Here is a 26,958-nt window from a genome sequence, read left to right on the forward strand (position 1 = left end):
AAGCAGTTTGGAACTTGGTAGTGAGTGTTGCAACTGAGGACCAACAATTTTCACGCACTATGCGCTTCAGCACTCGGGGTCACCTTCTGTGAGCTTGTGTGGCCTACCACTTCGTGGCTGAGCTGTTGTTGCTCCTAGATGTTTCCATTTCACAATAAAAGCACTTACAGTTGACCGGGGCAGCTCTTGCAGGGCAGAAATTTGATGAACTGACTTGTTGGAAAGGTGGCATCCTATGACGGCGCCACGTTGAAAGTCACTGAGCTCTTCAGTAAGGCCATTCTACTCCAAATATTTGTCTATGGAGATTCCATGGCTGTGTGCTCGATTTTATATACCTGTCAGCAACGGATGTGGCTGAAATAGCCGAATCCACTAATTTGAAGGGGTGTCCACATACTTTTGTAGATATAGTGTATGTCACAACATATGTAAATATATGGGCAATGACAGTGTGATGACCATATTATGACATCATTATGACCGTGTCATAACGTGTTCTGACTCCTGGAGTCAAGTAAAGTGTTACCAATATGGCATATAATACAATTCCAAAAAGAAAACATTATTTCATCCCTTATCCCCATAGAAATATCTGCATGGCTCAAAATCCACCTACCTCTTGATTGCTACTTTTTCCACCATAACTCTGAGAATTGCTATTCACTTGTCAGTTACTATGGACTATTAGACCCGAGTTTGTCACAGCATTGTAGGCTGTCCATGAAAATGTATTGGTCAGTGGGCCTCCATGTCCTCCCAGCAGTTCAATGTTAATGTCCCTTTACGTCCTGCCACCCGGCCCCTGGGTTACCCTTTTCTCACCCTCGTCTCCTCTTATGTGCTGTCCAGCTGGCTGTGACCTCTGCCCCTGTTACCCTCACTCCTGACCCCTGGAGCCGTTCCCATGACACCCTTTTGTGAGCACCTCTCCATGGTGACCCATGGTCACTCCTCCTCCCTCAACCTCTACAGATTTTTGGGGGGAAGTGGCATGTATGACAAAGTTCAAATGCATTGGGATCAGTGCAATGTGACCTCATTTGGCCTTATTCCCATACCAACATAATAGCACAAAATGACCATTAAAAAAAGTAGGACAACATGATACAAACATAGGCTCGGACTATATCACTGTGGAATATAAGGGAAACTAATTTTGCCGTCATGAACGCTCTGAGCCCAAGTCTGTTGTATCATACATTAACCAAGCTCCTAAAGAGTAATGCTAAATTCAATGTGTCTTTCTATGGAGAATGCCTTTGCATACCTTATCTTAGACCCAGAAGCCCTTTGCAGTTCTGTCAAACTATGGCTAATTTAAAACGTAGTGTTATACTTTTTTATAAACACTGTACACCAAAGGCATGTTGGCCTGCCCTACACACTATTGTGTTAACAAACTGAAATGCAATGCATTAGCATCAACAAAGTATTCATTGACATACATCTTTATTTCTGCGTATTATTATTACCAGATTACCAAAAAACAATATTTTATGAAGATTGTTAGATCTCGACACCTGCCATGTGCACCTCTTTCTCTCTCTCCCTCTCGCTCTCTCTCACGCTCTCTCTCGCTCTCTCTCTCGCTCTCTCTCTCTCACGCTCTCTCTCTCACGCTCTCTCTCTCTCTCACGCTCTCTCTCTCTCTCTCTCTCTCGCTCTCTCTCTCTCTCGCTCTCTCTCATTCTCTCGCTCTCACTCTCTCTCTCTCTTCCCCCTCAGTTAATTGTAATAAAATAGATTTGAGGCCCAATCTCTTAGTTAACCCCAGTGCTTCATGAAATGAGATGGATAGAGGGAGAGAGGGAGAGGAGGACATGGAAAAGACAGACTGAAAGACCAACAGTTGAGGATGGACCGAGGGAGTGCGGAATGAGGGGACTGGAACTTGGAATGGGAATACATTTGGTAGAACGTTTGACAGTAAGGGAGTGTTGGGTGTATAGGTAATATGTATCTTGGTGGAGATGGAGTAGTTATCAATATTGATGGTGCATTAAGATTGTGTAATTATAACAATGGCTACCGATTTGTTTGTTGTTATGGTGAATATGGAATACTTTATGTAAAATGTGAAGGTGTCTATGGTTCAAATGTAAGAATTTATATCAACTAACATATGCAGCTTTACATAATTAAGCATTCAGGGGCTTTCCAAGACACATATTAAGCCTAGTCCTAGTCCTATCAAATATCCATTGATAATGTTTTTTTAGTTGTTCTGTCTCTGGGATACCGGCCCATAGTGTTTAGAATAAATGAAGTTGTGAAATGGAGTCTGGGTTTATTTGAGGAGAGAGAGCTTGAATGCACTTTCCTACACAAAGACATAAAGCAGCAGTTGGATTCCTGGGAGGAACGTCCACAGAGCATTCTTGATACACATGTGATAGTTTTGAGTGTGAAAAACACAGTAGCGTTGCAGTTCTTGAAACACTCAAACCGGTGTGCCTGGCACCTACTACCATACCCCATTCAAAGGCACTTACCCTCTGAATGGCACACATACACAATCCATGTCTCAATTGTCTCAACGCTTAAAAATCTTTCTTTAACCTGTCTCCCAACCTTCATCGACACTGATTTAAGTGTATTTAACAGGTGACATCAATAAGGGATCATAGCTTTCACCTGGATTCACCTGGTCAGTCTATGTCATGGAAAGATCAGAAGCCTCCTCCCTAAGTTTGCTTTATTCACTGCTTTAGCACACTCCGCCAACCCTGATGTCCTAGCCGTGTCTGAATCCTGGCTTAGGAAGGCCACCAAAAATTCTGAAATTTCCATCCCCAATTACAACATTTTCCATCAAGACAGAACTACTAAAGGGGGCGGAACTGCAATCTACTGTAAAGATAGCCTGCAGAGTTCTTTCATACTATCCAAGTCTATGCCCAAACAGTTCGAGCTTCTACTTTTAAAAATCCATCTCTCCAGAAATAAATCCCTCAATGTTGCTGCTTGTTATAGACTCCCCTCAGCTTCCAGCTGTGCCCTGGACACCATATGTGAATTGATTGCCCCCCATCTATCGTCGGAGTTTGTACTGCTAGGTGACCTAAATTGGGATATGCTTAACACCCCCAGCCGTCCTACAATCTAAGCTAGATGCCCTCAATCTCACACAAATTATCAATGAACCTACCAGGTACCACCCCAAATCCGTAAACATGGGCGCCCTCATAGATATCATCCTGACCAACTTGCCCTCTAAATACACCTCTGCTGTTTTCAACCAGGATCTCAGCGATCACTGCCTCATTGCCTGCGTCCGTTATGGGTCCAGAGTCAAACGACAACCCCTCATCACTGTCAAACGCTCCCTAAAACACTTCTGCGAGCAGGCCTTTCTAATCAACCTGAGCTGGGTATCCTGGAAAGATATTGACCTCATCCCGTCAGTAGAGGATGCCTGGTTGTTCTTTAAAAGTACTTTCCTCACCATCTTAAAAAGCATGCCCCTTTCAAAAAATGAAAAACGAAGAACAGATATAGCCCTTGGTTCACTCCAGACCTGACTGCCCTTGACCAGCACAAAAACATCCTGTGGTGTACTGCACTAGCATCGAATAGTCCCCGCGATATGCAACTTTTCAGGGAAGTCAGGAACCAATACAAACAGTCAGTTAGGAAAGAAAAGGCTAGCTTTTTCAAACAGAAATTTGAATCCTGCAGTCCTAATTCCAAAAGGTTTTGGGACACTGTAAAGTCCATGGAGAATAAGAACACCTCCTCCCAGCTGCCCACTGCACTGAGACTAGGAAACACTGTCACCACTGATGAATCCACGATAATCGAGAATTTCAATAAGCATTTCTCTACGGCTGGCCATGCTTTCCACCTGGCTACCCAACCCCGGCCAATAGTTCTGCACCCCCTGCAGCAACTGGCCCAAGCCCCCCCGCATCTCCTTCACCCAAATCCAGACAGCTAATGTTCTGAAAGAGCTGCAAAATCTGGATCCCTACAAATCAGCTGGGCTAGACAATCTGGACTCTCTCTTCCTAAAATTATCCGCCGCCATTGTTGAAACCCCTATTACTAGTCTGTTCAACCTCTCTTTCATATCGTCTGAGATTCCTAAAGATTGGAAAGCGGCCGCGGTCATCCCCCTCTTCAAAGGGGGAGACACTCTAGACCCAAACTGTTACAGACCTATATCCATCCTGCCCTGCCTTTCTAAAGTCTGTGAAAGCCATGTGAACAAACATATCACCGACCATTTCGAATCCCACCGTACCTTCTCCACTATGCAATCTGGTTTCCGAGCTGGTCACGGGTGCACCTCAGCCACGCTCAAGGTCCTAAACGATATCATAACCGCCATCGATAAAAGACAGTACTGTGCAGCCGTCTTCATCGACCTGGCCAAGGCTTTCGACTCTGTCAATCACAGTATTATTATCAGCAGACTCAACAGCCTTGGTTTCTGTAATGACTGCCTCGCCTAATTCACTAACTACTTCTCAGATAGAGTTCAGTGTGTCAAATCGGACGGCCTGTTGTCCGGACCTCTGGCAGTCTCTATGGGATTGCCACAAGGTTAAATTCTCGGGCTGACTCTTTTCTCTGTATATATCAATGATGTCACTCTTGCTGTAGGTGATTCTTTGATCCACCTCTATGCAGACAACACCATTCTGTATACATCTGGCCCTTCTTTGGATACTGTATTAACAAACCTCCAAACAAGCTTCAACGCCATACAACACTCCTTCCGTGGCCTCCAACTGCTCTTAAATGCTAGTAAAACTAAATCCATGCTCTTCAACCGATCGCTGCCCACACCCGCCTGCCTGACTAGCATCACTACTCTGGACGGTTCTGACTTAGAATATGTGGACAACTATAAATACCTAGGTGTCTGGCTAGACTGTAAACTCTCCTTCCAGACTCATATTAAACATCTCCAATTCAAAGTTAAATCTAGAATTGGCTTCCTATTTCGCAACAACGCCTCCTTCACTCATGCTGCCAAACATACCCTCGTAAAACTGACTATCCTACAGATCCTTGACTTCGGAGATGTCATTTACAAAATAGCCTCCAACACTCTACTCAGCAAATTGGATGCAGTCTATCACAGTGCCATCCGTTTTGTCACCAAAGCCCCATATACTACTCACCACTGCGACCTGTATACTCTCGTTGGCTGGTCCTCGCTACGTATTCGTCGCCAAATCCACTGGCTCCAGGTCATCTATAAGTCTTTACTGGTAAAGCTCCACCTTATCTCAGCTCACTGGTCACCATAGCAACACCCACCCATGACACGCGCTCCAGCAGGTATATTTCACTGGTCATCCCCAAAGCCAACATATCCTTTGGCAGCCTTTCGTTCCAGTTCTCTGCTGCCAATGATGGGAACGAACTGCAAAAATCACTGGTTGGAGACTTATATCTCCCTCACTAGCTTTAAGCACCAGCTGTCAGAGCAGCTTACCGGTCACTGCAGCCGTACACAGCCCATCTGTAAATAGCCCATCCAACCAACTACCTACCTCATCCCCATATGTTTTTTGTTTTTCTGCTCTTTTGCACACCAGTATTTCTACTTGCACATCATCATCTGCACATATATCACTCCAGTGTAAATTGCTAAATTGTAATTACTTCGCCCCTATTGGCCTATTTATTGCCTTATCTCCTTACTTCATTTGCACACACTGTATAGAGATTTTTCTATTGTGTTATTGACTGTACGTTTGTTTATCCCATGTGTAACTCTGTGTTGTTGTTTGTGTCGCACTGCTTTGCTTTATCTTGGCCAGGTCGCAGTTGTAAATGAGAACTTGTTCTCAACTGGCCTACCAGGTTAAGTAAAGGTGAAATAAAATAAACAGAAATAAAAGAGCAGGTGTTCTTAATGTTTTGTATCGTCAGTGTCCTATCGTATGTTCCTTGTATTTATTGCCATGTGCTTAAACACAATTATTAAATAAAGCTGTAAACATTATGGATGTTTTATGTTTCTCATTTCATTCATATTGTTGGTAAAGTTAGTCAAAGACTGAATTACATGTTGTGGTTAAAATGCCATTTTATTGATCTTGAGAAGTATTGAAAGTGGATGTTACAAACACTGAATTACATGAATCGATAAAAACATTTCATTTTCTAGATGATGTGTTGAGTATGCATGTTAACGTGTCAGTGAACCAATCACTGGGTGCAGCCAATCAACATGTACTCAGATACAAAGTCTTGGAATTTTTGCATGTAGCCTTGTTCTTTGATCCTTTGCACTTTTTCTCATTAGGCACTTGTTCAATCCAGGTATTTGATTCCAAAAGGTATTGCATCCTAAAAGTCAAACAGAGAAACGGTGAGACATTTACCAGGGAAGTCCAATTCTCACAGAGTAAGACCTTAGAGGTAAAAACATCTTCAGTTGTCTTATGACATCATAGCCAGAACTTACTGGCCATTAGAGTCGGTGGTGGAGCCATCTTTGCCCATGATGAGGTATTTCTTCCCTGTCTCTAGCTGTCCTTTACACTGGAGCCTCTTGGCGAACACTCGCACTTTGCTCTCCTCCAGCTTCACATCTCCGGCTGGCAGAAAGAGGGCACAGAGTTTCCATAGTTACCATGACCGTAGAAAGAAGTAAATGTACTATCTATGGTTACGTCTTCATGAACATTCTAGTTACAGACAGAGATCTCAAGTCAGGATTAGAATAATGGTATTATCACTTACTGGCTCGGAGTATCTGAGTCACATTAGTTGTGTAGAGTTCAAAGTTACTCTTCACAGACATACTGATGACTTGGACAATGAAACCTAAAACAACCAGATTTGAAACAAATGACTAGCTTCACCTTATTTGTCCCATACTGTAACTGTTAAATGATTGACCTGTGTCACACTCATAGCTAAATTGTCTACTGACCGTAATCCACAGTGGGGGAATAGCAAGCATGTTCAAAACGATCTTTCTTCTCTAGCTTCAGTGGTCCAAAAGTGTCCTTCTCTTTGTGGCAGGGCCCTAAAGAACCAATGGGACTTTCTTCAGTGTCATACAGACCCTAACCAATGAAACCAGAACCAATGGAATAGTCTCAAAATTGTAAAATCCCGCCTTTAAGGCCCTACAGGCAGGCTCAATCAAATTCTCCATTCTATTAGAACCCAGGTCTGGTGCCTTAACAGTGAGATAATACTTCAATAGGGTAACTGAGAGAATGTTGGCGATAGTAATAACAACTTACTCTCTGAACACTGGCACACATCCCCTGAACACAACGTTGAAACCATCTTGCTTCTTTTTGGTGCAGCATAGAAAGTAGTACACTTTCTGTCTGTGATTGTGTATGTGTGTGTGAGAGAGAGAGAAAGAGAGAGGGAGGGAGGATAGAGAGAGAGAGGGAGAGAGAGAGAGAGAGAGAGAGAGAGAGAGGGAGGGAGGGAGTGAGAGAGAGAGTGAGAGAGGTGTGTGTATGTTAGCAAAGACAGACAGACAGACAGACAGACAGACAGACAGACAGACAGACAGACAGACAGACAGACAGACAGACAGACAGACAGACAGACAGACAGACAGACAGACAGACAGACAGACAGGGAGACAGGGAGACAGACAGGGAGACAGACAGGGAGACAGACAGACAGGGAGGAAGAGAGAGAGACAGTGACAGATGGAGAGAGATAGTCAAATTATGCATTATTTTTTAGTGATGGCAAAAATATTCAGAAGACTATTTGACAAATACAAAAAATCAATCAAGGTAAAAAAAAAGTACAGAATAAATCTGAAAAGAAAGCCTTGCATACCTGGTTCATAGTAGTCATAGAATGTGGCCGGAGCAGGCTGCAGTAAACCTATAGCTACTGTCTGCACAGCCCTAAACGTTACACACTCCCTTTCCTCAATCTGGACAGAGACAGAAAAAATACCTTTGGGCTTTTCGATTTCACACTGTTCCACCGAGTTGCTTGTGTATTCGTGTCTGTGTGAGTCTCACCTCATTGAAGTACAACAGCACTTTGCCATGTGAGACCTCGTAGTGAGAGATGTATTGTTCATCACGGTTCTTTAGCTGTGGAGAGACAACAGTTAGAGAAAGAGGAAGAGAGGAAGAAATTATGGAGAGATGAAAAGGGCGAAGGGAGAGAGGAAGGAATGATGGAGGGATGAAAAGGGGGAAAGGAGAGAGGAAGGAATGATGGAGGGATGAAAAGTGGGAAGAGAGAGAGGAAGGAATGATCGAGGGATGAAAAGTGGGAAGAGAGAGAGGAAGGAATGATCGAGGGATGAAAAGTGGGAAGGGAGAGAGGAAGGAATGATCGAGGGATGAAAAGGGGGAAAGGAGAGAGGAAGGAATGATGGGGGATGAAAAGGGGGAAAGAAGGATGATAAGGGATGGGGGAAGAGAGAGAAAATGATCGAGGGATGAAAAGGGGGAAAGGAGAGAGGAAGGAATGATGGGGGATGAAAAGGGGGAAAGGAGAGAGGAAGGAATGATCGAGGGATGAAAAGAGGGGAAGGGAGAGAGGAAGATCAGGGGAGAGAGAGGAGGGGAGAGACTGACAAAACATTGATTACTAAAGAAAAGTAAAGGGAGGGGGTTGGTTACGTGTTTATATAGACTCTATATGATGATGATGAAGACTCACCTTGTCCAGGTCGTCTGTCTGTGCCTCAAAGCCACTGAGCAGTGTGATGTCGGCTATGGACATTCCTGTGAGGTTCCTGGTCAGACTATGACTAAAGAATACAAGTTAGTTAGCTTACTGAAAAACCACTGCCCTATCGCCTAGGTCGTCACAAAATATTCATCCCAGTCACAAATCTGCTGTTATTTGTATATTTATGACAGAATCAATTCCCTCTCTGTTTAACTGACCTCACACAGACCTCTCTGTTTAACTGACCTCACACAGACCTCTCTGTTTAACTGACCTCACACAGACCTCTCTGTTTAACTGACCTCACACAGACCTCTCTGTTTAACTGACCTCACACAGACCTCTCTGTTTAACTGACCTCACACAGACCTCTCTGTTTAACTGACCTCACACAGACCTCTCTGTTTAACTGACCTCACACAGACCTCTCTGTTTAACTGACCTCACACAGACCTCTCTGTTTAACTGACCTCACACAGACCTCTCTGTTTAACTGACCTCACACAGACCTCTCTGTTTAACTGACCTCACACAGACCTCTCTGTTTAACTGACCTCACACAGACCTCTCTGTTTAACTGACCTCACACAGACCTCTCTGTTTAACTGACCTCACACAGACCTCTCTGTTTAACTGACCTCACACAGACCTCTCTGTTTAACTGACCTCACACAGACCTCTGTGTTTAACTGACCTCACACAGACCTCTCTGTTTAACTGACCTCACACAGACCTCTCTGTTTAACTGACCTCACACAGACCTCTCTGTTTAACTGACCTCACACAGACTTCGTATTCAACATCGTTTTCAGAATTCCGGCTTTGCTGAGTATCTCTTCTGTGTCTGCTGCGAGCATCGAACCACTCAATCGCTGATCGGGGGACATCCTCTTCCTCCCTTTTCTCTCCGTCTCCATAGTCACCCTCATAGTCGTTGTAGTCTTCAACAATCTGGGCTGATGAAACAAAGTGTTATCATAGTGTACTAGTGGAACTCAGTCACACACATCCTAACCTGTAGTAAAAGGAGCACTGAATCAGAGTAGTGTTGTACGCTCACCAGTGTACTCTACTTTCCCCTCTACTTTGACTGTGATTGACAGAAGGTTACAGTCGTCTGAGGTGTCCAGTAGATGGTAAGCCTTCGTAACCTGCCAGACAGATCAATATATTACCAGTTTGAATGAACATCAATAAATATTTTTGGATGATAAAGACGCTCACCTTCATCTTGGCTTTTCCCTGTCCCGTTAGCGCTACGTTAATGATAGGATTACCAATCAGTTTCTGGTGAAGTAGAGACAGAGAGAGAGAGTTACGTGTGTGTGTGTGTGTGTGTGTGTGTGTGTGTGTGTGTGTGTGTGTGTGTGTGTGTGTGTGTGTGTGTGTGTGTGTGTGTGTGTGTGTGTGTGTGTTGGAGTGGGTGTACCTTCAGCTCTATTTCTACTTTCTCCCCCTTGTTGTCCAATGACAGCTTCTGAATGTCGTTCTTCCTTGGAGCAGTGAACTGTACTTCCACTTTTGTGATGGGAGGTTGGGGCCTGTTCAGTGCATACTCAGAGAGAGCCTCCAAAGCCACTATAGTATCCTAAAGACATTAAGATGAATGCATAGACTGGATACAAATTGAAGGTAGACATTTAACATGTTATTTCTACTAAATGGTGTAGAATGTAAAATGTCCATCGACTCTCAATGATTGGGACTATCACCCCTGGGTCACTGTATCAGTAGGATATCAGTATTGTTGGACTGAATATGAAGGCGGAAAACTAGCAAAACATGCTAACTAGGAACAAGGAAACTACATCCACTAGGAGGCAATGAAGCAGCCACATCATGTTTAGGCATTGTTTGGCTCTCCATCAGTACAGTATATCTCACCTGTGAGGACTTGAAGTCTGCTCCATCAGTACAGTATATCTCACCTGTGAGGACTTGAAGTCTGCTCCATCAGTACAGTATATCTCACCTGTGAGGACTTGAAGTCTCCTCCATCAGTACAGTATATCTCACCTGTGAGGACTTGAAGTCTGCTCCATCAGTACAGTATATCTCACCTGTGAGGACTTGAAGTCTGCTCCATCAGTACAGTATATCTCACCTGTGAGGACTTGAAGTCTCCTCCATCAGTACAGTATATCTCACCTGTGAGGACTTGAAGTCTCCTCCATCAGTACAGTATATCTCACCTATGAGGACTTGAACTCTGCTCCATCAGTACAGTATATCTCACCTGTGAGGACTTGAATCCTCCTCCATAGTTTCTCCTGTGAAGTCAGCTCCAGCAGGCTGCAGAGTCTGCCCACTCTGTGTCCTTATGAGCCACTGCAGTTAACAGGGCGTAGGCTGTAGTCTCTACTGTTATGGCCTCTGTTGTCGGTACAAAACGTTTCTTTTCCTCATTCACCATGCCAGCGTTAGCATACCACCCATGGCAATGGTCTTTCCCTGTCAAGAGGAGTCAAAGAATATCAATGTCAGCAGAAATTCCCCATCAGCCCACACCATTCTGACCTATAACAGGAGTGTAATAGGACGATACCTTCAGTTGCCAGTCCTTTGAGTTTTTCCCAGGCAGGCACAGCCTGTGTCCGGTCAGACAGACAGACTGACAGACAGTAGGCTGTTATGGCGACAGCGTAGGGCCTCTGTAGCCCCTCAACACGTGAGAGCAGGTAGTCGGTGGCTTTGGAGATAATGGCTTTCTACACAAACACAAACACAGAGCAGCTAGCCGTTCTGGTTAGCTGTTTTTCTTCTTCTCCAGGATAGAGACGGCTGATTTAGACGGGTGATTAGGTTGAAGTCGGTTAATTGGTAAAACAATAAAAAAGTACACTATACTAAACACTTATGAGTTAATAAGGAAATCTGTCCAGCTATCTTACCGTATCGCTATGCACCTTGTTGTCTGTCAGGAAAGGGAGGGAGCGATTTAGAGCCACAGTTATGAAGGCAGTCATGGAGACATCTCCCTCTATCCCTCCAATGCATCCCTAGAGAGAAAGAGACAACTCAACTAAACAGAGAAAGACAAAATACTCTGTTGAAATACAGGAGGGTTGCCAGTTCAATGCCTCCCTAGAGAGAAAGAGACAACTTAACTAAACAGAGAAAGACAAAATACTCTGTTGAAATACAGGAGGGTTGCCAGTTCAATGCCTCCCTAGAGAGAAAGAGACAACTTAACTAAACAGAGAAAGACAAAATACTCTGTTGAAATACAGGAGGGTTGCCAGTTCAATGCCTCCCTAGAGAGAAAGAGACAACTTAACTAAACAGAGAAAGACAAAATACTCTGTTGAAATACAGGAGGGTTGCCAGTTCAATGCCTCCCTAGAGAGAAAGAGACAACTTAACTAAACAGAGAAAGACAAAATACTCTGTTGAAATACAGGAGGGTTGCCAGTTCGAGTCCTGCGTCTGACTGAGTTGGCAACTGGAGGGTTGCTGGAATGAAATCCTAGATGCCTTTGCCTGCTGTTGTGCTTTTAAGCAAGGCACTTAACCCCCACACAACAACAGCTCCCCAGGCGTCCAGTGTGGAAGCTTCCCACACCTCTCCAAAACCTGTCTATGTTATGTGTGTCTTTCGGAGGAGTTGGGTTAAAAGCGGAAGTCAAATTTCGGTTGGACCTTTGTGAAACTGACCAATAAAGTGATCATCATGTTAAAACTAGTGTTTTGAATAATCCTTTACCTGCATGACCCTGTGTATGACTGGGTTAGGGTCCGAGAATGATCCATCCTCCTTCTGTTTAACCAGGAGGTATCTGACTGAATCAATGATATGCTGCTCAGACACACCCTGTGCCCATCTCCCCTTCTCTCCACCGCCTGCATTCTCACGTTCTGCCACCAGAGACATCACTTTCACAACAAGGCCCGTCAGCCTAGAGAGGAAGGTTAACAAACACTGTGATAGGATCGGCCAGCTCCAGTCCTGGAGAGTTGCAGTGTTTACAGGCTTTTATTCCAGACAGACAGAAAACTACAGTAACACAAAAACAAGCAACGTAAAGAGAGATGTACTGACCAGTAACTGGTTGGATGGTGCGTCCAAGCTCCATATGATCCATCACCGTTTTTAAACGTCAGAATTCTCATATAGCCTGAGAGAGAGAGAGAGAGAGAGAGAGAGAGAGAGAGAGAGAGAGAGAGAGAGAGAGAGAGAGAGAGAGAGAGAGAGAGAGAGAGAGAGAGAGAGAGAGAGAGATTGTATTTTGTGTTTCTTACTATAAATGAAAAAAAAGCATCTTCATTATAGTTCTCCCACACCTTGCTCTGTGAACTGGAGGGCCGTATCTCTGGTGCCAGGGGTCAGCTCATACCAGCGCTGGCTAAGGTCCAGATAGCGGAGGGCCAGGGCTGTGGGGGCCATACATTTCATAGTCTGCTCTGCACATCCAGCAGGGGCATTGAGCAAGTTTGTAACCCCTTCGGGAGAGAGCAGGGTCCTGGAAGTGGACTGGCCAAACAGCTCCCCTGGGGAATGGATGAGAATGGATATTAAACTGACAATACTGTTGTGAAGAGAAATGATTGGAGGGTAAAATGAGTCAGACCTTCCATCTTGACGAAGATATTGGAGCTGGAGCCAGGGACTGTGTTGTCTGGTAACTTTCCATCAATCATGAAAGATTGGCCACTCTTCCCTGACAACAGAGAATGAGAGAACCTGGTTGGTGCTTTTTATGCCATAAACTATTACGTGAATAAAATGCTGTCATCATAGATATTCTGTTAGCAATCTCACCAATATTGCCACTCAGGTCAAGAAAATGAGTTTCCTCCACTCTCTTCTCTATTCCCTCCGTCTAAAATATGAGAAACTATTATATTACATACATGCAGTAATGGATCTTCACATCATTTGTTTTGTAGTAGTAATTTTTCCTGATATTTGTTGTATACTTACTCTAACATTCAGAATCTTTTCAATAGCATCACTGCTGTCCTCATTCTCTATGTCATAAAGGCGTATTTTGATGGGTATGGGGCCGGTTTCCATGGGTACTGCAGAGAAAGTGACGGCTTTGGAGGAGTGGGCCTCCACGGTGATGTTGACATAGGTTTTGATGGAACTGGAGCCTGGTGAACAGAGCTTGTCATTTCTCTCCATGTGGAGTGAAATCTGAGAAGGAGGAAGGTGGTCCATCAGCTGTATGGCATTTCATCTTTCTGTAAATGCTTCTGAAGTGTAAAACTGTAGTACTATAGAAAGTGATTTAACTCTACCTGTGCAGTCTGGTCCCAATAGTTGTAGACAACAGGAACAATAGACATTTGCTCAAATCTTTTGACTGAGTACGGCAGCCTCAGAGAGACAAAAACCTTCTTAAACACACGGAACTCATGTGGTTCTGCCACACAGATGCCTGCAGGAAGGACACACACAGTCCATTACTCTCCAGAATGTCACCACATGTTCCTTACTATCTAGGTACAGGAGTATGAACCAATAGAGGAGGATGTTACCATGAGAAGCAGACAAGCTGACAGCCTGTATCTCCCAGGTGGTGATGGAATCAGGCAGAGCCACAGTATGACTAAGGGAGACAGAGAGAGAGTCAAATTACAATAGTGTTTCAGACACATGGCGCCGATATACTGTGTGTCTAAATGTCGATTTCTCACCTTCCTTTGCCGTTTATATCCACCACTGCGAATGCAAAGCTTGGGGGGAAACTTCTGCGTATTTGCTGATTGGTTGTGTCAAAGAAGTCTTCGATGTCTGTGGCACTCGCAGCTGAGAGGAGAGAGTGCAGACTAATGGTGTCACAATAATATAACCTTTTAAGATCGTATTCTCATCGAATCCTTCTAAGTTATAACAAGTCAGATATTTTGTTTCAAAATTCCCATGTCTGTCTAAAGAATAGTGGTTGTTATCATTTTGTTACAATGTTATACATGTTAGAATGGTAATATCCCCAACAATCAAGTCATCCTCACTCCTGCCATGTCCTCTCTGGGCGTCATTTTGTTTCTTCTTTTCCCTCAGCTTCTCTCCCTCTATGCAGCAGTCCAGGAAGGCCTTGACACAGTCATGGTCCTTATTGGCTCGTGCCACTCTCTCGGCTCGCTGCTGACACGTCCTCAGCATGGGGATCAGGGAGAAGCCATGAGAACAACACTCCTGCAGCTTGGCGTCTGAGTAACTCGATTCTGGGAGTTGGAGATGGTGAGGTAGTGACAAAAGGTTTTAGTTCGTACCTGCCAGGACTGACAAACACTCTCTCCCACCACCTCAGCCAGCAGTTAGTGACAGTTAGAGTATAGTAACGTTGTAATACTTATGGACATCATCTTCTGTTGGACGTTCAGGGAACGCCTCTGTCGTCTGAAGCCTGACTCACAGTTAAACCCTAAGACAAACACACGTACATTAGGGTGAAGACGATCAAATCAAAACATCAACATATAATATCAACATATTGTGGGAACATGTAGGTTTTGAGCAATTATGATGTCATTAATACTTTGTTGAAATGTACGTCTGAGTTGGTGTTTTTTTATTTTATTCGTTTTTTTTCTTTATGTTGAAGGTTGGGCAGGTCCCAGCCAATGTCATGTCTAGTTTAGTGGATCCATGTCTGTGAAATGTTAAGTTGTCTACCTCCTAAAGGGGTTTTAACCTTATACCAGAGAACATCATTCAGAAACTACGGACCAAAGAAGAAGTAGTGTAGACACTAGACAGCTGTTTTGTTTAATCACACTACATTCGTCATACCCTTCCTCATCTTAGATAGCACATGAGAGTTGGAGATGAATGACAAGCCAGCGTCGTTCAACACAGAGGCTGTATCTGAGCCGCCACCGTATGAGCAACCAAGGTCATAGGACTGCATCGATGAGAATACCTGTGAACAGCACACAAAATATTCACACTATTAGTCAAAAACAGCCATTTGGTCTTTATTGCATAGAATATATTTATACCTGTACATTATAAGGAGTGAGTTTTAGAGGAAATAATGTGGAGGAGACAGTATGTATTATTATTCTTTAGTAAATAGTATCTTGTATATGTGAATATACAGTACCAGTCAAAGGTTTGTACACACCTACTCATTCAAGGGTTTTCCTTTTCTATATTTCATATTTTATATTCTTCAAAGTAGCCACCCTTTGACTTGATGACAGCTTTGCACACTCTTGGCATTCTCTCAACCAGATTCATGAGGTAGTCACCTGGAATGTATTTCAATTAACAAGTGTGCCTTGTTAAAAGTTAATTTCTGGAATTTCTTTCCTTCTTAGTGCGTTTGAGACAATTAATTGTGTTGTGACAAGGTAGGGGTGGTATACAGAAGATAGTCCTATTTGGTAAAAGACCAAGTCCATATTATGGCAAGAACAGCTCAAATAAACCAAAAGAAATGACAGTCCATCATTACTTTAAGACATGAAGGTCAGTCAATGCGGAAAATTTCAATAACTTTGAAAGCTTCTTCAAGTGCAGTCGCAAAACCCATCAAGTGCTATGATGAAACTGGCTCTCATGAGGACCACTACAGGAAAGGAAGACCCAGAGTTGCCTCTGCTGCAGAGGATAAGTTCAGTAGAGTTAATTGCACCTCAGATTGCAGCCCAAATAAATGCTTCACAAAGTTCAAGTAAGAGACACATCTCAACATCAACTGTTCATAGGGGACTGCGTGAATCAGGCCTTCATGGTCAAATTGCTGCAAAGAAACCACTAATAAAGGACACCAATAAGAAGAAGAGACTTGCTTGGGGCAAGAAACACGAGCAATGGACATTAGACCGGATGTAAATCTGTCCTTTGGTTTGATGAGTCCATATTTGAGATTTTTGGTTCCAAACGCCGTGTTTTTGTGAGACGCAGAGTAGAATGATCTCCGCAAGTGTGGTTCCCACCGTGAAGCATGGAGGAGGTGTGATGCGGTGGGGGTGCTTTGCTGGTGACACTGTTGGTGATTTATTTAGAATTCAATGCATACTTAACCAGCATGGCTACCACAGCATTCTTCAAAGATACGCCATCCCATCTGGTTTGCGCTTAGTGGGACTATCATTTGTTTTTCAACAGGACAATGACCCAACACACCTCCAGGCTGTGTAAGGGCTATTTGTGATGGAGAGCATCAGGTGACCTGGCCTCCACAATCACTCCACCTCAACCCAGTTGAGGTGGTTTGGGATGAGTTGGACGGCAGAGTGAAGGAAAAGCAGCCAACAAGTGTCCAGTGTCATGACGTTGGCCTGCGGGTAAGGTTTATGACCCCCCATAAATACCTTTCTCCCTTCCCCACTCTCTCTGACCCTACTGAAGGACTTTTGAATAGCCTTTGTTAAATATAGAGAGTCTGGGAACATCAAACAAGTGGGGGAAAGGAACCATATTTCGGTAATAGAACCAGTTGGAAATATACCAGGTACTTAATGAGTATGGATGTCAGTTCGGTTGTCATCTGAGACATTATGACTGATGACAGGACGACATAAACTGTACCTGGGAAAGTCTACACATTCTAGTTATCAGATTCACATGGAATTGTTGTGCAATTTAAATGTTTGATATTGAAACTGTTTGTTAGGAGATGAAATGTAAGTTTAGCTTCCAAATGAGAAAATTGGGTTTTCATAAGGAAAGAGCCCTGACCAATCAGTGGCCCGCCCCTGTGAAGAGACAGGAGTTATAAACAATGAAACACACCCTTCTCCCCTCGCCACTATATAAGTCAGTGACAAAATGTAACCAGCCGGCTCCGGGTACGTGAGGTCTGCAGCCTCTGCGTTAAAAGGACTCACATGTCAAGTACAGAACTAAGCCAACCTCAGCGTGAGCTTTGGTTGCTGTCACGATTCCCACCGACGGTGTCGCCCCCTCCTGCTCGGGTGGCGCTCGGCGGTCGTCGTCACCGGCCTATTAGCTGCCACCGATTCCCTTTTGCTTTTCCCTTTTTTATTTTAGACACCTGTGGTCAATTAGCCATTAGAGGGGCTATTTAGTTTAGCTGGCCTGCTCCTTGTTGTGCGGGATTAATTGTTGTTATCGACTGTCTTGTTCGTGTCGGCTTGGCATTGTCGGCACCTTGTATTTATTCCCCTGTGTTTGGGGACTTTGTTTTCTTCTTTCAAAGTGTTATTAAAAACACCACTCCCTGTGCTCGTTGTTTCCTGCGCCTCATTCCTACAAACACGACTACCAACGCCGTTACAGTTGCGAATGGTATGAACTCTTATTCACTACAGAAGTGATACTTCCTAGCCGTTGAGTTAGCAGCGGCCGCTGTAGACGTGGGCTAGGAAAGGACGGACGACGTATCCTGCCTAACACACAACGAAGATACTACAACGTATACAATTTACCACCACTGACATTCTTCCGAGGACAGGAAGATCTCTGTTGGCCAACACGGCCAGCATCTACAACCAACCTACCGAAGCGCAGCTCAGAGTAAATATTTATAGCATTTTCCTTTTCCAAATGGGCGGTAATTTAGAATGCATACAATAATGTATTTACGATGGCATACCTGCTTTCTCTGTTCCCCAGTCTTCCCACTCTTTCATTCAAGCCCAACCCTCTTTCTTTGTGTAACAAGCCGCCATGCCGGTTTACCCCACTAGGGCACATTCTCCTATCATTTCCTTGTAACCATATCTGTTTGTTATGCATTTCTGTGAATTACTTAAATTAGTAAATAAATGATTTTAAGACAATTGATGTATGGATGTCTCATAGTGAAGACTGGGTTCGTGCAGATAACCAACAATTTACGATGTTTGGAATGAGACTGACGAGGTAAAGAATACGTCATTAAATCAGAAGACTCATAGATCAGATATTATGATATCTGAAAGTTATATTAGGAAAATTATAACTTTGTAATCTGAATATTTTCCTTGGTGCCCCGACCTCCTAGTTAATTACAGTTACACGATTAATCAGTTTAATCGCGTAATAATAATTACAGAGAGTTATTTGATAAACATGTCTTCCGTTTTAATGATGCCAAAGACACGACACCAGCATATGTGGGAACTCCTTCAAGACTGTTGGAAAAGCATTCCTCATGAAGCTGGTTGAGAGAATGTTAAGAGTGTGCAAAGCTGTCATCAAGGCAAAATGGTAGCTACTTTGAAGAATCTAAAATCTAAAATATATTTTGATTTGTTTAACACTTTTTTGGTTAATACATGATTCCATATGTGTTTTTTCATAGTTTTGATGTCTTCACCTTTATTCTATAATTTGAAAATAGTAAAAATAAAGAACACCCTTGAATGAGTAGGTGTTCTAAAACTTTTGACTGGTACTGTATATTCACAAAAAAACATATTAGAAATTATGCAGACAATGTAGCTTCCATCAACGTAAATCTTTCTGCAATATTAAAGCTGATCTACACCCCCCCAAAAAAAATAAAAGAATAATAATAAAATAATAGTAGCTTGCCTGTTTGGGGGTGAGTTTGTTGTGGGCATTGAGAGCATAGATAGCCTTGTCCACAGCCAGCAAGGCAACTTTGGCCTTCTGACCATTTAAGTCTATCTCCAGCTTTGCCGTGTTTCCTGGTAGATATTCATATTTTGACTTTACCTAGAGCATATAAATATACATAGGAAAAGATTAGGATGATAACACCAATTACGTATCATTAGTAAATAACTCTGAACTGAATTGTAACTTATTAACAGTCAGCACAGATTAAACCCTTTATTTCTATTTCTTTGTTTTGTGTTTCTAACAGGCTTTGGCCATATTGCTGTCTGATTCTCCAGAACTCTCTCTGTCAGTGCTGATGCTTATCTACTCCAGTCACTGTTTACTCACCTCCACTGTCCCCTCACAAACATCATTGACGTCTACCCACACAGAGTCAGTAATGATGTCACCTTTCTGATCATAGTAGTAGCCAATCAGACGGAAGGAGGGGGTCATATCAGACGTGATTGGAAGCTGAATCTTTGTTAAGTCCCCTGATTTGACAGAACCCTGATTTGTTAGCACTCCACGGCTGAAAACCTGACGATTAAAAACAGAAAAGTGATTGTTTTTCCTCTCAGTTATAGAACTTTTCCACCATGTCCTGTTCCTTGTGATATCAATTCAATTCAAGGGGCTTTATTGGCATGGGAAACATATGTTAACATTGCCAAAGCAAGTGAAGTAGATAATATACAAAAGTGAAATAAACAATGAAAATGAACAGTAAACATTACACTCACAGAAGTTACAAAAGACATTACAATTGTCATATTATGTGTATATATACAGTGTTGTAACGATGTACAAAATAGAAAATAAATAAGCATAAATAAGTGGTACTTCTTTATGGCATACTGTGGTATTTCACCAAGTAGATATGGGATGATGACACACTGTGGTATTTCACCCAGTAGATATGGGAGTTTATCAAAATCGGGTTTGTTTTTAATTTTTTTGTGGATCTGTGTAATCTGAGGGAAATATGTGTCTCTAATATGGTCATACATTTGGCATATCTCTCTCACCATGTAGTAAATAAACCCATCCTCTGGTGGCCCATTGAAGACTTTGAATACAACGGAAAGGGATTGACCCGGCGTCAGAATCTTTTGGCTCACGCTCACGCTCAGATAGGTGTTGCTAGGAGACGATGCACATTTGACGTCTTTGGTTATTTTCTGGTCATCTACGGTCACCTAATGGAAACAGAGAGGGGAAAACATGGGATAAAAGAAGAGAGAACCAATCCAAAGTCTTTAGTTTCACATGATTTCTTCAGTGTTTTGTTCACAGCCTATTGCTGTATTGCTTGAAGCTACTGCTAGAAGCTATAGTTTATTTGGACTATTTTGTTATTCTTACCTCCACAGTAATGTCACGATCAAGATTGGGAAGGTTAAAATCATGCCACACTGCACCCTGCTGGTTAGTCTTTACAGTTTGGTCTCCATCCTGGAGTTCTGGCAGATGCATTCTCACTGGCTCTCCAACGGCTGGGGAACCATTTGGGAGACGGACCACCACCTAACAGATCACCGGACAAAACAATATACAGTTTATGATTTCACAGATAGACATTGTTCAATCTAACGTATCTCTGTCATCCAAATTGAGGCTTACTACTACAGTGAGAGGAACTCCAGGGATGTAGTGAGAGCGGGTACGGGACAGGTCTACAGTGTAACGCTGGGAAACAACAGGAAGAGACACCTCTGCTTCCTGTAGCTCACCACCTGGTGAAGGGATAAAGACAGTATAGACCAATATCGTTTAGTTGTCTTGTACCTCCTGTATGACTACCACATTTCAAAAGTCTCTTTTTGTTCAAACTAAGAACAACAACTGATGCCTTACTGATGATATCAGTGACAGACACTGCCATGTAAAGCTGTGCGTTGCTCTGGACCATGTCTGAGAGGGTGATGTTGAGGTTGGATTTGAGTTGCTCGATGAGCTTGGATTGCTGGAGAACCGCCGACCCCTCTCCAGCTTGTATCTGAGAGAAAAAGGCAAGCGACAGGTTTTAGGTCAAAGCATAACTCAAGCTTTGCTTAAACCAAAATGTTGTAACTTTATGTAGAAATAGGTTGGCCGCCACTACAGTTCTCCTTCATAGCTCCCAGAGCTTTAGTCTTTGTGAGTCTTCTTCTCTGATTGAAGAGTACAGATATTTTGATTGAAATATGCCACATGTATCCGCTCACCGATCCAGTCAGCTCCAATCCTCTGATGAAGACAATCTCCCCTTTTTCACCATCCGGCCCCTGTGTTTCCTCCTTCACTCCAAACCGGCAGTGGAAAGCTCCCTTTATACTCTCACCATAGGAGTACCTGAGGGGGAAATACAGTGAAGTCAGACCAACTGATAAAAACTACCGAGTTCTATAACATATTCATAGATTTGATAAACATTTAGAGGACTTGTACTTGGGTGAATGTCTCAATGAGAACCACATAGCTCGAACTAAAGTTACATTTGCGTGCTCAGTCCCCTCCTGTACTCCCTGTTCACTCATGACTGCACGGCCAGGCACGACTCCAACACCATCATTAGGTTGGCTGATGACACAACAGTGGTAGGCCTGATCACCGACAATGACAAGACAGCCTATAGGGAGGAGGTCAGAGACCTGGCCGTGTGGTGCAAGGACAACAACCTTTCCCTCAACGTGATCAAGACAAAGGAGATGATTGTGGACTACAGGAAAAGGAGGACCGAGCACGTCCCCATTCTCAACGACGGGCCTGTAGTGGAGCAGGTTGAGAGTTTCAAGTTCCTTGGTGTCCAAATCACCAACAAACTAACATGGTCCAAGCACACCAAGACAGTCGTGAAGAGGCCATGACAAAACCTATTCCCCCTCAGGAGACTGAAAAGATTTGTCATGGGTCCTCAGATCCTCAAAATGTTTTACAGTTGCACCATCGAGAGCATCCTGACGGGTTGCATCACTGCATGGTATGGCAACTGCTCGGCCTCCAACCGCAGGGCACTACAGAGGGTAGTGCGTACGGCCCAGTACATCACCGGGGCCAAGCTTCTTGCCATCCAGGACCTCTATACCAGGCGGTGTCCGAGGAAGGCCCTAAAAATTGTCAAAGACTCCAGCCTCCCTAGTCATAGACTGTTCTCTCTGCTACCGCACAGCAAGCGGTACCGGAGCACCAAGTCTAGGTCCAAAATGCTTCTAAACAGCTTCTACCCCCCCTCCTTCAACGCTGCTGCTACTCTCTGTTATTATCTATGCATAGTCACTTTAATAACTCTACCTACATGTACATATTACCTCAATTACCTTGACACCGGTGCCCCCACACATTCACTCTGTACCTTTACCCTCTGTATATAGCCCCGCTATTGTTATTTACTGCTGCTCTTTAATGATTTGTTATTCTTACTTATCTGTTACTTTTTTTGTTGGTATTTTCTTAAAACTGCATTGTTGGTTAAGGGCTTGTAAGTAAGCATTTCACTGTAAGGTTGTATTTGGCGCAAGTGAGAAATAAAATTTGATTTGATTTGACTTTTTTTCAGCACTTTATAAGGAGCTAGATGCTGTAGTGGGGAACAGTTGATATCAAGATTAAATCTTACTTGGCTGAGATCATGAAACAGTTGATATCAGGATTAAATCTTACTTGGCTAAAATTGTGAAGTTGAATAGCTCAGTGCTCAATAGAAAGTAGCTTTGCTCAGGAATGACAGTCACCTCAAAGCTCGGCAGCACTGAAACAAAAAAACATGTTCAGAACAACAAAACATTTCTTATCCTTTCTCCATGTGTAAGAAAATGTATAAATAATAGCATGAATACAATTTAAGTAAAATTATTTTAAGAAAGATTGGCTTTAAACTTGAAATATTCAAAATGGTCAATAGAGAGTATGTTGAGAAAAGGAGATAAAAAGAGAAAAAATTAACCAAATTTCTTGACTTGAAATTCTCGAGTAACAGCATTCTTTTCATCTCCTTGGTAATGAGCCACGATCCTCCACACACCCATTCTAAAATAAAAACACACCTGGTATGATATTAAGTTGTCTTATTATAATGTATTTTTTAAGTAAATCATGTAATCAATTGATCAAAGAAGGATAGTTGCACAATATCAGTCAATTAATAGATGCTGACATTGAATAATTGTGGAATTTCTATAGCGCATAATATATGATTGTACTCTGAGACATCAGGGATATTAAAAGGGATATCTGTGAATATTCCATCCTCAGCTCTCTTAAGAGTCTTCATTATCCGGTTGCCCGCAGCATTCTACCAAGGAGATACAAATCAGTTACTATACAAATCAGTTACTATTTCACAACTCTTTCAAACATCAAAAAAAGCTTTTTGGCATCAAAGATCCCCACCACAATGATAAACATTTCAACACTTCATGAAATGAAATGTAACAACGGAATGTGGTCAGAAATTAAAAGTTTGTACTCACAAAAATAGAGATGTGAAAAATGTCATTATGGGGCCTCATTGAGTGGTTGAGGGTAAATATCCTGTATCTCACTGGTAAAAAAAAATCCTAATATAATATCTTAATTGTAAACCTTTGACCAATATTAAAGCTGTACTTGGGGATTTTGGCAGTGAGGCCCTTTATCTACTTCCCCAGAGTCAGGTGTCTATAGGTGTCTTAGCAGATACGCTAGTTAGCATTGGCTCGGGAAACTACCTCTAACTTCCTTCATACTGGACACAGACACATAAAAATGATATCCACAAGTTCATCTGACTCTGGGGGGGAAGTAGATAAAGGGGCCTCATTGCCAAAATCCCAAGTATCCCTTTAAGAATCGGGTTCTATTTCATGTAGACTGTAGAAGTACCTTGCTGTGTAGGGTTGTAGATAGGCTGGTCAGTCTGAATGAAGATGTAGCCTCTGTGTTGGGAGACTAGGACCCTCACCATCTTTCTGCCTTCGACCCCTTCCATCTCAGCCACCAGCAAAAGATGGGGAACATCCACAAAGGTGGGCAGCTTGTCCCTTTCTACCTGCAAGGTGGGAAAAACATTGAAATGATATCTCCTATTTGTTGTTTGTGGTGAAGTCTGTATGGTCATTCATTTTATCTAGGCAGGTCTCACTAAGTCATACCTCTAGTTCCACAGTTTGGATCTGTCCCTCCTCAGTACACACAGTGCTGCTCTTTTGAGACATCCGATGTGTAGTTTCCTCATGCTCCAGGAAGAGGGTAACACGTTTATTCAGGAGGGCTTTACCCAGCTGGACATAAACACGCTCCTTCACCCCCACATGGAACACATTGGGAGCTGAGATAAAGAACCTGAGCCAAGAGAAGGTAGCATTTAGAATACTGTATCTACCACCCAATACTTTTAACAGTCTAGAATGTAAAATATAACTTTAAGGTCAGAGACAAAAACCTAAAGATGCTTTATGTTTGTCAAACACCAGTATATCAAAATGCTAAATGTGCAAGTCATTCAGAGGCATTGAAGTACTCAGATGAATCTGAGTTGAAACATTAGATTAGAATACAACATATTGTGCTAGTTCCACTTTAAAACATGTAGGCAACTATTTCCATCAGCTTTTGGAGGATTTCCAACATGAGGTATTTTTAGGTATAATATACTTACATTTTAGTGTTTCTATTTAGTTACTTTCATTGATCGTGTTAAACAGTGTTAGTGTTAAACATGGCATTATGTATTTCAACGCTTGGCATCTTTATCCACTGTAACAGGAATTGTTGAGAGCAGAGGTTATTCCACTAGCACTAACTGGAGGTAGAGTAACAAGCATTGTAGATTTATGTATTTGCCTCTGTCAAGAGTGGCGCGCATGATCTTACTAATAGTGAGAATGGGTGGTCACATCATTGAAGGTCAATTGGCCCTACGGTTTGGATATCCGTTCATCGTGGTCCATTACACCTCATAGCATAACAAAATGTTTGATACTAATGTAGAAATGGGATTTTTTCATTCTTCAAACGTGCATCCAACATTGTGTAAAAGTATCGTAAAGTAAAAAAAATAGAGCCACATGGCAAGTTGTTGGAAGAACTTAAAATTCTTTAGTTGAAAGGAAATATTATGATAATTGAGTAAGTTAAACACTATTTTCCTTGTAGTTGTTTTTACACACAAACAGTTGTTTAGATGCTGCATTTATCTATGCTGAATTCATTATTTTTTGGGGGGTGGGGTTTGGGGTTGATTGAACAAGTACTGTAAAGTACTAATTATATTCAAGTAAAGCTGACAACTACGTTTTGTTTATATCAAAATAATTATATTTTCAAGAATAATTTACTAACCACCTGAATCATTTTTTACAGTGCATGTGACCATGCTAAAACATAAGTAAAAGTAAGTTAGAGTTAAAGCTACATGCACATACAGGACACAGGAATGCACTGATATTGCATGGTGAAATGTTTCATGAAGATATTGTTGAAATATTTACCTGTCCTGTCCATGTACAGACTCAGCAGCCAAGATGAAGAGCACCATAAGACAGACGGGAGAACCCATAGTTCCTGTTCACGGTCTTTCCTCCTGCTCTGTCCACAGACCCTATCTTCACAGTTTTATTCACTCAGTTTATATAGATCTCTCCCTTTTCTCTCTTTCTCAATCCCCATGTCAATCTCTTATGCCCCTCCCTTCCCCTCTCCCTCTGAGACAGAAGCTATGTCATTTGTAGTCACTGCCTGATTAAGGCAGGATGCCACTTACTGTCAATCATCAATAATCAAGAAATTGTCACAACTTCATTGAAAAGACAACTGTTGTATAGTTCTCTTCAACTGGTTGGTTCAATATGGGCAAGAAAGGATTACAACTAAAATAAGAAAGTCCTCTTTGGGATATTATTATTCAAAAGACTCTTCACAGGATTAGATCTGGTGTTACAAAGAGAGCAGTTTATTTAACTGTTTGGCTTAAGCGGTCAAAACCTGGGGAACGTTGGAGAGAGATTCTTCCATTTCACAATGAGAGTCTATGCTCCCATTGGTCAGTGCATAATACTATTCTCTGTGTTCTAGTCAGTGTCAGCATAATACTATTCTCTGTGTTCTAGTCAGTGTGTAATACTATTCTCTGTGTTCTAGTCAGTGTCAGCATAATACTATTCTCTGTGTTCTAGTCAGTGTGTAATACTATTCTCTGTGTTCTAGTCAGTGTCAGCATAATACTATTCTCTGTGTTCTTGTCAGTGCATAATACTATTCTCTGTGTTCTAGTCAGTGTCAGCATAATACTATTCTCTGTGTTCTAGTCAGTGTCAGCATAATACTATTCTCTGTGTTCTAGTCAGTCAGCATAATACTATTCTCTGTGTTCTAGTCAGTGTCAGCATAATACTATTCTCTGTGTTCTAGTCAGTGCATAATACTATTCTCTGTGTTCTAGTCAGTGCCAGCATAATACTATTCTCTGTGTTCTAGTCAGTGCATAATACTATTCTATGTGTTCTAGTCAGTGCCAGCATAATACTATTCTCTGTGTTCTAGTCAGTGCCAGCATAATACTATTCTCTGTGTTCTAGTCAGTGCATAATACTATTCTCTGTGTTCTAGTCAGTATCAGCATAATACTATTCTCTGTGTTCTAGTCAGTGCATAATACTATTCTCTGTGTTCTAGTCAGTGCCAGCATAATACTATTCTCTGTGTTCTAGTCAGTGCCAGCATGATACTATTCTCTGTGTTCTAGTCAGTGCCAGCATAATACTATTCTCTGTGTTCTAGTCAGTGCCAGCATAATACTATTCTCTGTGTTCTAGTCAGTGCATAATACTATTCTCTGTGTTCTAGTCAGTATCAGCATAATACTATTCTCTGTGTTCTAGTCAGTGCATAATACTATTCTC

At 42.4% G+C, this 26,958-nt stretch overlaps 1 pseudogene across 1 annotated transcript; it reads right to left on the reverse strand.

The window, feature by feature from the left end:
- Positions 1–6,028: 6,028 nt before the first annotated feature.
- Positions 6,029–25,771, reverse strand: LOC106605920 (complement C4-like; annotated as a pseudogene). The gene is made up of 41 exons (XR_006759773.1): positions 25,549–25,771; positions 24,211–24,400; positions 23,942–24,107; positions 23,551–23,621; positions 23,281–23,372; positions 23,025–23,107; positions 22,742–22,829; positions 21,307–21,433; positions 20,957–21,098; positions 20,723–20,835; positions 20,465–20,626; positions 20,128–20,298; positions 19,448–19,639; positions 19,070–19,213; positions 15,374–15,503; positions 14,934–15,005; positions 14,593–14,805; positions 14,275–14,386; positions 14,116–14,186; positions 13,876–14,015; positions 13,556–13,771; positions 13,394–13,454; positions 13,203–13,292; positions 12,916–13,122; positions 12,674–12,749; positions 12,338–12,530; positions 11,526–11,633; positions 11,180–11,342; positions 10,871–11,085; positions 10,064–10,222; positions 9,859–9,921; positions 9,695–9,785; positions 9,413–9,590; positions 8,623–8,713; positions 7,971–8,045; positions 7,780–7,879; positions 7,218–7,307; positions 6,899–6,994; positions 6,706–6,789; positions 6,428–6,560; positions 6,029–6,309 (listed from the first exon to the last, which is right to left on the reverse strand). The product of XR_006759773.1 is annotated as a complement C4-like (transcript).
- Positions 25,772–26,958: the final 1,187 nt, after the last annotated feature.

This window comes from Salmo salar, chromosome ssa02 (genome assembly GCF_905237065.1).
Source record: "Salmo salar chromosome ssa02, Ssal_v3.1, whole genome shotgun sequence".
NCBI lineage: Eukaryota > Metazoa > Chordata > Actinopteri > Salmoniformes > Salmonidae > Salmo > Salmo salar.